Raw genomic sequence first — 12,345 nt, 5'->3', positions numbered from 1 at the left:
CTATCAATCATAATCTTTGTTTTATCTTTGTTTAGGATGTCAAGATCATCCCTTGTCACATTGACCATGTGCTGGAAAATCAAATAAACATAATCTTTTATTGATCATGGAGCCGGATCACATAATAGATTCATATTCTATCTTTCATATTAAACTTAGTCACTCAGTTAATCATATTGGCTTGGTCCTTGTTTATTAATATTTGTCATAATCTTTCTCAAGCACTAACACTTGACTTTAATCTTCTCATTGCTTGGCTTAATCAGCTCTTGATTCATACTTGTATGAGTACAGTACGCTCTTTGATATAAATATGTGTATTACTTATTCAATGAAATCAACCATCCTCGATACTTTGACACCGATTTCCTTGACATTAATGATAATTAATGTAACTGTAGACGTCCAAAATTAATTAAATTTATCCTTTCTATGTAATTAATTGATTTAATTATGATACTTTTATTCCACTCAGAATTAATTTAATTTAATTTAATTAATCATGTCACTATAGTCCAAATAATTGATTTATTAAATAAATTGATTATTCCCCATTCTTCTATGGTCCTTAAATTAATTAATTCTTCTAAATACCCTTTTAGTTCATTAATGACAATTAATTAACTTAGTCATGTGATTCCTACAAATCACTTACCCAAATTCTTCATTAGCCTAATTCATTCTTCTAGAAGCCCACTTAACATTATTTCTTAATTTTAAATTCCTCCACTCATTCTCTCTCCTCTTTTCAAATCCACCTACAAATCCCACTTGTCTCCTAATCTCTCATTAACCCACTTAATCACCTCCTTAATCATTTTCTAGTGGCTAATCTCCATAATTAGCCACCAATTCAACCAATAGCCATAAATGGCTATGTCCACTTGTCCCCTCCTCACCTTCCAACCTTAAATGCACCTAGTTGGGTCATTTCAAGGAATTCAAAATCCCACACTCTCTCATGCCTCTCATTTTCCCAAAGAATTTTAAATTCCTTTTCTCATTCCCTTTCTCCATGCACTTCATTATTTGAGAATTTTTTATTCTCTTGTTCATCTCCCAAGGAATTTTTAATTCCTTCTTGTCTTCCCAATGTACTTGGGATATTTTCCCTATGAACATTGTGGAGTGTGGAGACAAGAAATGCCTTTATGGAAAATCTCTTAGTCTCGACACTTTATCCTCTCATGTCCTCTCAATCCATGTGTTTCCTCTCCTTCAATCTCCACCCTTGATCCACTTCAATCTTGACCATCCATTCCTCCCTCTTTCAATCTATAAATTGGGGTCTCCTCCCCTTCATTTTTCATCTCCAATTTGTGCAATCTTATGCCATCCACATAGCCTTAGCAATCCATCAAGAGCATCACCACTATAGTCAAATATCCACTTAGCATCCATGCCATCCACATCCATCCTTTGAGCATTCACTATTCACTCCACCACTCTTTGTTGTGCAATCCACATCAATCAAGAAGGGAAAATCCAAATAAGTGGAGCACAAGGGCGCATCTTCACACTTCATCAAGCCCAATCTGAAGGAGAAGGTAAAAATAGCAAGGTATAAAAGGTTTTGTTTTATGTTTTAAATGATTTATTTGAATATAACCATTGAATCTTGCTTTGTTGTTTTTCCCATCTTCATTTTGGAACGCCCAGTGGGACCCATGTCCCTTGAAACTAATCATTTTTTTTTTAGTTTTGGTGAATTTAGTTCGCAGGCTGACACTTCAACGTTTCCGCCTACCATTCGACGTTTTCGCATGGCTGTTTCAACGTCTCCGCCATGGAATAACTTTTGCACTTCAAATTTGAAATTTTAACTTGCCTTTTTGCAAGTTTTTTTTTCATTCAATGTCTCCGCTTGTTGTTCAACGTTTCCGCAATGTCTATGGACACTTTATGTTTAGAGCTTTAATTTTGCATTTACTTTTATTTTAAAGATTAAAAATCACAAAAACATTCAAAAAGGCTTTAAAAGAACAAAAACAAAATTAGTGTAGCATTTATTTATGTTTTTTAGTAATTTTTTAGGCAATTTAAGTTAACCTTTTCAGGCTTCAGGTAGATCAATGCTTGTGTAGACGCATCAATGTCTGCGCTCTGGTTCAACGCCTATGCTAAGCCAGACCTCCTGCCCAATTTTTAAATTTTTAAATTCGAAAATACTAATTTCTAACTAACTATGTCAGCATTTAAATCTATGTGTTGACGCCTGCGCATACGCATCGACGTCTGTGCTAGGCATCAACGCTTCCGCAAAAGGTAAAATTTGAGTGTTCAAAGTTTAAAAAAAATCAAAATTTTGAAGTTCTCACTTTTTGTTCAGTGGCTAGGAACTGTTACTTCAACGATTGCACAGATGCTTCAATGTTTGCGCAAACGTTGCAACATCTGCACCTGTGGATCAGTGTATGCGCTGTATCCGTAGGGGTTTCTGGTTATTGATTAAATTTTTCAGTTTTGTAGGTCCATTTCGTTTGTCCAGGATGTTAGTTTGAAACTATTAATTGTTTTGTTGCAGCATGCTTGTCCAAGACACCTCTTTTCCACTAGTTTAGATTGTTTTTTGCATTTTTAGATAGAAAATCATATGCATGTGGAATTAAAATGAACAAGTGTCTTATGTGTTTGGTGTGTTTGCACATTTAGTGTAGGGTGGACCCATTGTTGCACTTGAGTATCATCTCCCCTCACCTTCGTTGACCTTGGGTGTAAAAGAAAGAGTGATCAACTAACACCCTTCTTTTTATTTTTGTAGTTGAGGGGTATTCATTAATTGGGGATTTCATCACCCCACAAGAGTATCTCGAATTAGGACACGTTAGGGATATCAACTCTCCTGGCGTGATCTCGAGCGGGTTTTTCGAGCCGCTAAATAAATAAGTTGGTCAGGCAGTTGAGGTTTTGAGTGAATTCAATGTATGTTGGGGCCCTCCCAACACCGATAAGCTCAGTTAGAGCCTTAAGTGGCTTTCTTCGAGAATCCGTTGTTGGATTGGTGATCCCTCAGAATTTACACTAGGCATCAATTTTAGTAGCCAAAATCCTACATTTGATAGTGCAGGGGATGCAAATTGTACCCCAAAGTTACTCTTCATGTATCCACTCAAGATGAGACAGGAATCCCCCATATAATATATCCTTAGATCTTTGGGGTAAGAGAATCTGGTATGCCTGAGAAGTGAGTATCGTGGAGTGGAGCTAGTGTTACCAGAATCTCTATCTGTCTTCCTGAGTGAGGTATTGCTCATGCGAGGGGCCTATCAAGTGGTTTCCACTTTCCAACCTAAGTCTTAAGTCTGATGCATGTCTTCATTTTGTGCTATACTAGTGAAATTTGTTTGGGCTAACCTATGCCCCCATCACTTTTACACTTGTTGTTGAGTGTTACACTTGGCCAATGTGTATACTTTGCATGATGTTTTCTTGCCAAGAGTAGTTGACAATACACCCTTCCCAAACATTTCACAAACATCTTCCAAAATCATATTTTCACAAAGTCAAACCAAGTCCAACCCGCATTCAATTACTTTCCTTCATGTTCCATAAACCCAAGTCTATCAAACATCCCAAAAAGTCCTTATATCACCAAGTCAAGAAGAAGAAGCCTAGCTGTAAGACATCCCTCAAACGTGCCAAATTCTTGTATATCAATCGAAAACTCTTGCTAAAACATAGGACCTTCCTACACCACTACCACGATTATACCCATGGTCATAGTAATGAGTTTGATGCCACTGATGAGTTGAGAACCCAAGCCCTCCATCAAGGATCCGGTTCATCTTTCCGCACCAACTATCATCAAAATGGGGGTGGCTATATTCCTTACAATTTTTCTGTTGAACCAATCACATATTGAGTCATCTCTCCATCTAGAGTAATATTGACATCATTTTCCTTCTTCAATCGCTTCCGTTATTCGTCTCCAAGGACTTAGCAACCAAATAAAATAATCAAACATCAATCAATCCTTAATCCAACATCCAACCCAATCATCCAAAATCAATCAGTCAATCAACGCCATCCAAAGGTTCACATCTTTGTGAAGTTTAATTTTGACCTTATCCTTAATCAATCAATCATTTTGCTTTTGTGCTTGGGGAAGAATTTACCCCAAGTACCTTTGCTCAATCACCTTTGGTTGATCCAAACCCTAATCCTTTGGCCCTTTTTTTCTTGGGAACATAAGTCCATCCCACATAAGAAAAGGCCTAATCAATTGACCCTAATCTCAAGGTCAAAATTTTACCTAACCTAGTTGTCACCTTGCTTGGGTGCCACCTTAATCCAACCAACCTTGTCCTAATCAAAGGACTCAATCATTTCTAATCCTAATCAACATCAAAATTTTCTAAGTCCACTCATCACTTTCTGTCGTATAAATCACTCATCAATTCTTGTCCATTTTCACTCACTTCTGAAAGCACTTGTGCATGGTCTTGACTTGATCACAAAAGGCAAAAATGGTTGCCCAAGGCAATAACGATAATGTGCCTGAATTTAATGATCCCTTCATCCAAAATTCTCTACCCGAAGAGGAAGCGCTTGTTGATCAACCTGACCTTTCTCCACGTGTCCAATCATTCATCAATGACCTTATAATCAAGACACGATGGAGAAAATTTTCAAACATGATGCCAATAGACTTGTCGCTGAACTCATTGCCCAAGGGGAACACTTACCCCCAGATTTTGATAGATCCATTCTTGATCAAACTCCGATAGGAGACCTTGCGAACAATTCCATCCTTGACCCTCTTCTCCATCCTCAACCCACAATGTATGCACCTACAATGTCTATACTAGAAACTTCTATTCCTACGACCGCATTTCCTCGACCCTCCATTCCCCCTCACATTTTGTCTACCCCTCTCCACAACATGGCTAACTACATGAACACGAGCTTACTTTCTGTTAGCATGATTCGAGGATCGCAAGCTCCCCACATTTCCCAACCTCCTCCACATTCTGCATATCAATACATTGGTGGTATTCCCTCATCCTCGTCATATCAAATCACAACATTAAATATGAGTCACTATGTTCCTAATGTCCCTAATTAACAACCCAATCTCATCAAGGAAATCCAGGACATGAAGAACCTCATCAAAAATCTCAAAGAGGATACTAACAAAAGAACTTATTCCTTTCAGGAAATATGTTTGCACCCTTATGACCCGATCATCTGAGTCACCCCATATCCACCTAGTTTTGAGATGCCTAAGTTTAAAAAATACAAAGGTGAAGGTGACCCTAGACATCATGTCTAAGAATTCTTTGTTTCATGCCAAGAAGTCTCTTATAGTGATATATCTTAGAAGACTCTTTCCAAAGAGTCTCACTGAAGAGGCTCTCGCCTGGTTCTCCTCTCTACCATAGGGCTCTGTCACATCATTCCCTGACTTAGTTGAAAAATTTCTGGATCATTATGCTTACAACATTGAGAATGATGCTTCCATAATAGACTTGTGTAACACAAAGCAAAGGCCTAGGAAAACTTTCACCAATTTCCTTCAAAGATGGCATCATCTCATTAAAATATTCCCTTGGACGATACCAGAGCAAAACCAAGTCAAATTATTTCAATGCAATCTAATACCAGAATTGTCCAAACCATTGACTTATCAATGCTTGACCTCCTTTGCAGAAATTTCCAAGAAGGGTATAGCTTTAGAGCGTACACTCTTAAAGGATGGAACTATCAAACACTATAAAAAATCAACACAAAATTCTAGTCCAGAAACAAAAATGTCACCAATGATGGAGTCACTGATGTTAAACGTATCCAAACCATTGCCACTCTATCCAAACCCACCACCAATAATTTCTTCAACATCCGATCCAACCCTCACAATCAATCCAACTCTCAAGATCAACCCTGCAATCCCACCTCCATCCAAGGTCGCCCCCCTTAGTCCAATAGTCAACGTGAGTACACCCCACTAGGTGAACCCATTGAGGTCATCTTCCAGAAGCTTGTCAAGGCTGGTGTTGTTGTCTTCCCGATGACGCGCCCTTTCAATCCTAATCAACCCAAACCCCGATAGTACAATGAGAATGAATATTGTGATTACCATCGTATCAATGGTCACAACACACACAAGTGTGTGAAACTCAAGAATTACATCCAAGACCTTATTAATAAAGGGGATATTGAGGTTGGTGTTGTCGAATCTGGCAACTCCAACGATAAGTTTAAAATGCATCAGGATCCATTCTCTAAGCATGGCAAAGACAAGGCCTCATCATCTCATGCGGTCAACTATGATTATACCAATCACATATTCGACTTCGACTCCTTGGTGGGTTGCATAGAGCCCATTGATACCTCCATCAACACCATTACCATCAAAGGAGCAAAACGTCACCCGCCACTAGACCCAGAATCACCATCCAAGCCCCCCCCCTCAGTCGCTAAGTCACCCTTTTCAAGAAAAGATAGTAATTCAAGGCGTTGCACCTCCCAATTATTAGAATGATTGTAATCTCACCACTCGTAGAGGAAGAGTAACTATTCTAGGAGCCCCTCCTCCCCCTCCCCAATCCCCCATGCCATCCACTCACCAATTTGATGTCCTTGATCACCTTGAGAAAAATCCTGCACAGATCTCCATCCTTGAGCTCCTCAAAATCTCGCATGTACATAAGGAGATTCTAGAGCAAGCCATCATCAAATCCCATGTTCCTGATAACATCAACACAACCCAATTTCATGCCCTTATTGGTAGCCTTGTTTCCTAGCATCACCTGATTTTTACTTCTCAATACGCTCTGCATAATGAATCCGATCATACCAAACCCCAAACACAAAGTCAAGCGAGTCCTTATAGAGGGTAGATCTGGTTTGAACCTATGTACATAAAAGTTAATAAAGCAACTAGGAATCTTTGAGGACATGGTTAACCCATCGAGAAAGATCATTATAAAGGCATATGATGATGCAAAAAGAGTTTCCAAAGGCACTATCACACTGCCTCTTCAAGTGGGCCCAACTGTTGTCAAAACAACTTGCCAAGTTTTGGACCTTGACCTTCCCTATAACATCCTCCTTGGCCGACCATGGATCCATTCCATTCAAGTAGTTCCCTCCACCTACCATCCATGCCTAAAATTTTCATTCAATGGTAGAGAGATTACCATCCGTGCGGACCCCAAACCCTTTGTGTATTGCAAACTGCTTGAAGGGAAGCACCCCTATCATTGCCCACTCAATAAGCCTACTCCACTTCCTCCCTCTGATCCATCCAATGTCGCATCACCTCATCCAAACCTTAGAACAAGGTGAAAATCATTGATAATGGCTATGGAGAATATACCCTGCAAAATGCCCTTTATGTGGGCCACCTCCCACCCTCTCCTGAGTCATATGGCAAGGCGAAAGAGATCAAGAAACAAGAAAAACCCACTATCCAATGCAAAGAAACTACATTCCAACAGTGGGGTCCACTTGATGAGGAGAGCTTGGAAACTGATGTCACCTCCTAGTTGTACCGAGAAGAAGAAGAAGAACCGGCGAAAATCCCAAAACAAATGTATCTGAAGGTTTTCGCTATAGTAGAAAAGATGGGCTATAAAGGACATGGTCTTAGACCCAAAGAAAAAGGTATAAAAACACCCATCTCCCCGGTTTCATAGAAGTATAATAAGGGCTTGGGATTCACACCTGTGCCTAAGATCACCATCACTAGGGTCCAATTAGATCCTCTTGTTGACGTCGAAGACTCCGATGAAGAGGAGTTCTATGAAATGCCTTTTGAATATGAAGATGATATATTCAAAGATACTTGTGTAAATGCCATCACCCCCATTATTCCTTCCACACCATATGAGCTCAAACTGATTCATCCCAACCTTATTAACCATGACCAACAAGAACCACCTGTTTTGGATATCTGTGTCGATGATGATGCTCTTATAGCATTACTAAATATGCAAGACCTTGAGAATCATACGACTATTCATGGGATTCAATTTCACCCAAAATCCTACTTTGGTAGTCAAGTCAACTCCCTCTGTTGCAAAAATGAAAATAAAAAGAAAAAGTCCCTTGGTGAAAACCTTTCTGAGGCACCTTTGGACACAAAAAAAGTAAAAACAAAGAACGAATATTCTAGTGAAAACCTAGATCAGGCACTAGAAGATGGGGGAATTGACTTGTAACCTACCATGGTTCCATCCAAATAGGAAACATCACCACTGCTAATTGAAGAAACTAACACAATCAACATGGGAAAGAAAGACAATCCTAAAAATGTGTTTCTCACTAAATCATTAACAGGTCAAGAGAAAAATAACTTCATGAGCTTTCTAAAGGAGACACAAATAAACTTCCCTTGGTCCTATGCAGATATGCCAGGCCTTGATCCAGAACTAGTGGTACACAATCATGTAGTCAGACCTTATGCCAGACCAATTAAGCAAAAGTTACGCAAGATGCATCTCCAGATAGCACTATTGGTTAAAGTAGAATTATAGAAAATGTTGGATGTAGGCTTCATTAAACCCATAGATTATCCTGAATGGGTTTCCAACATTGTATCTGTTGGCAAGCCTACCAGGGGCATCAAAATATCCACTAACTTCAGGGATCTGAACAAATCATGTCCAAAAGATGATTTCCCATTACCAAACATAGACATGATTGTGGACCTCACGACAGGGCATGAAATGATATCACTTATGGGTAGTTTTTTGGGGGTATAATAAAATCAGGATCGCAGAGGAAGATCAACATAATATGACATTTACAACACCATGAGGCACCTTCTGTTATCAAGTTATGTCCTTTGGCCTTAAGAACACAAGAGCTACTTACCAACGAGCTATGACAATAATTTTCAATGATCCCCTGCACAAGATAATGGAGGACTATGTAGATGATATGCTAGGTAAGTCAAAAACAAGAGAAGAGCACATTCCCATCCTAAAGAAATTTTTTGAGAGACTTGAGAAATACAAGTTGCGTCTAAATCCCAAGAAGTGTGTCTTTGGAGTTACATCAGGTAAGCTCCTAGGGTTCATAGTTTCTCGACGAGGCATCAAAGTAGATCCCGCAAAGGTGAAAGAAATAATGGAAATGCCTCCCCCTAAGACACTCAGACAGCTTCGTAGTCTTGAAGGAAATCTCCAGTCCATCCGCAGGTTCGTTGCACAACTAGAAGACAAGTTCCATCCCTTTGCTCATCTCCTTCGCAAAGACACTAATTTCAAGTGGGATTGTCTATGTCAGAAGGCTTTCAATAAACTCAACGAATACTTGGCCTCCTCTCCAGTTTTAATGGCATCAATCCCAAGGCAGTTGCTTCTCTTGTAAATATCAACGACATCAGTAGCACTGGGGGCATTGTTGGCACAAATAGATGAGAATGGAAAAGAGCATGCAATATACTACATTAGCCACAATCTTGTAGGGTATGAGCTTAACTACACTCTCATTGAACGAGCCTTCCTTGCATTAGTATTCAGCACACAAAAATTATGGTATTACATGCTCACCAACAAGACAAAACGCGTATCTAAGATTGACCCTTTGAAGTATTTATTGTCTAAGGCTGCCCTCACAGGTCGTACCGCGAAGTGGGTCATGCTCTTCAGCGAATTTTACATTGAGTATGTGGACTGAAAATCCATAAAAGGACAAGTTAAAGAAGATCAACTGGTTGAAGCCCCTCTTCTAGGAGAACACCCCCTTATAGTTGAATTCCCTGATGAAGCCATCATGACTGTCTCCACCCACACCAAATGACAGTTGTATTTTGATGGCTCGTGCACACAAAATGGATTGGGGGAAAGCATCCTTCTAATAACCCCTCAAGGAGATGCATTCCTAAGTCCTACAAGATCGCCTTTGCATGCACCAACAATATTGCGAAGTATGAGGCTCTTATCACTGGACTTCACCTCGCCATACAATGAAATATTGATGAGCTCCAAGTTTACGAGGACTCTCAGCTTGTCATCAAACAGGTAAATGATGAGTATCAGACTAAGGATGACAAATTGCTCCCTTACCGTAGTATGGTTGAAGATCTCAAGCATCATTTCACTATTATCAAGTTTGAGCAAGTTCCTAGAACAAATAATAGAGTTGTTGCTGCCATGGCAACAATTGGTTCCCTCCTACAGATGTCGACAAATAGTCAGAAGTGTCAATTCTTGGTTGAGAAACTCCTAGTACCGACATACGACCTCCTCAAATCTGAAATGGTGTGTGTTCTTGTTGGTACCCAATCTCCCTGGTATCAAGAAACCTATGCCTACCTCCGAGACAACATCATCCTACCTCACCTCACTAAAACCCAACAACAAACCTTCATCTGTCGATCCACCCGATATACTATCCTTGGTGACACCATCTTTTGAAGGCATTTTGATGGAACCATCCTAAGGGAGACAAAGAAGAGGTTGAATGGGAACTATGTGAGGTGCACGAAGGCATTTGTGGGGCACACTCAAGCGGCCTTCACTAGGTAAAAATATTTTGCGAACAAGATACTACTGGCCGACTATGGAAGAAGATGCATATCACTATGTGAAGAAATGTGTTCCTTGTCAAAAACATGGAGACAAAATACATGCACCTTCTCAAGATTTGCAGTCGTTCATCACACCTTGGCCCTTCTCTCAGTGGGGGCTCGATCTCATAGGGAAAATCCACCCTGCTTCATCCAATGGTCATAAATTTATAATAACTGCCATTGAATACTTCACCAAGTGGGTGGAAGCCATACAACTTACCTTCACAACTGGCAAACAAATTTCTAAGTTCACCCTAAATTACCTTATCTATCGCTATGGAACCCCTACAGAAATCATTGCAAATAATGGAAGACCGCTCAAGAATCGGGATGTCAAAGAAATTTGTCAGAAGTTTGGCATTCAACACCGCTTCTCCACTCCATGCTACCCACAAGCTAACGATCATGTCGAGGCTTCAAATAAAACCCTTATTAAAATCCTCAAAAAGGCAGTCAATGAAGTTGGTCGTGATTGGCACTTGCAACTCCACTCCACCCTTTGGGCCTATCGCACAAGCATCCACACACCCATAGGTGCCACCCCATATTCCCTAGTCTTCGGTTTCGAGTATGTCTTACCCCTTGAGATTGAGATCCTGTCACTAAGGGTTTCACTGCAAAATATTCTTCTAGAAGAAGAATACAGAGTCGCCAGGCTACAAGAGCTTGAACTACTGGATGAAAGACGCCTCAAGGCCTTAAATCATCTCTGGGTATATCAGAACTACTTGCGGTTAAGCTACAATAAGAAGGTATAAACCTTAGAGTTTGACATCGGTAATCTCGTGCTCATGGAAAATCATACAAATCTACAAGACCATGAAAAGAAAGGCAAGTTTGAGCTTAATTGGCTCAAACCTTACGTGATCACTACAAAATATGGATCGAGTGCTTATCAGTTGGATACTCTCGAAGGTGAACCCTTGGATGAGCCCATGAACATCATGCACCTAAAGAGGTTTTACGCCTAGTCCTCAGAGATCACCACGTTTTAAAAAAAATAAAAAAATCAATAAATCAAGAAAAAATACAAAAAAGTAAAAAAAGTAAAGAAAAATCAATTCGTCCATCAGTGAAAACCACTCTTTGGAACTATGGGCACATACCTTGGTGAAAACCTAGTTTCAGGCATCAAGGTAAATAATCTAGATCCATTGTCTATTTGGACAGACTCAAATCCTCCTAGTGGTGTCACAATTTTGATAGTGTTCGCAACTAAATTCTACTCCATGGCATATCCTTCCCCCACCCACCCACCCGACATTCATATTCCATAAATAGAATAATCTGACATGCAGTTCAAAAACCTCTCATCCATGAAGATGATCAATCAAAATATGCGAAATTAATTGACATGACTCAAACCTCCCAGCATTCCCCTGCTTCGCTTGCAGCCGGTTGTCTCCTTCATTCTACAAAAAGGGAAATCTTGTGCTCCCCCTCACATACCTAACCCCATTATTTCTTCAATCCACACCATCGCGTAAACCTTCCCGCCCCACTCTTGGAACGTCTAATCTCTTAATGAATTTGCATAATGGTGACACCCGGCTCCCTGGACCATAATCCATGTCACTACGTAAACCTCCCAACATGTCGCCATTTACATATCAAGGTTATTTGTCTCTTCATTTCTCCATTTCCCCTCAGATGATGAGTCTTTTGTCCCAGCTATGAATAAGGACCCCCCCCAGCACACTGAGCTTTCATTCCACTATCCTGATCTTTTCACCCATCACACTGAGCTTCCATCCCAAAACACTGATCTTAACCCCAATTTCTGAGCTTGAGCTTCTTACTGACTTACACGTCACCCAAACATTCAT

Source organism: Cryptomeria japonica, chromosome 10, assembly GCF_030272615.1.
Source record: "Cryptomeria japonica chromosome 10, Sugi_1.0, whole genome shotgun sequence".
In the NCBI taxonomy this organism is placed as follows: Eukaryota; Viridiplantae; Streptophyta; class Pinopsida; order Cupressales; family Cupressaceae; genus Cryptomeria; species Cryptomeria japonica.
This window is presented reverse-complemented; position numbering follows the sequence as displayed.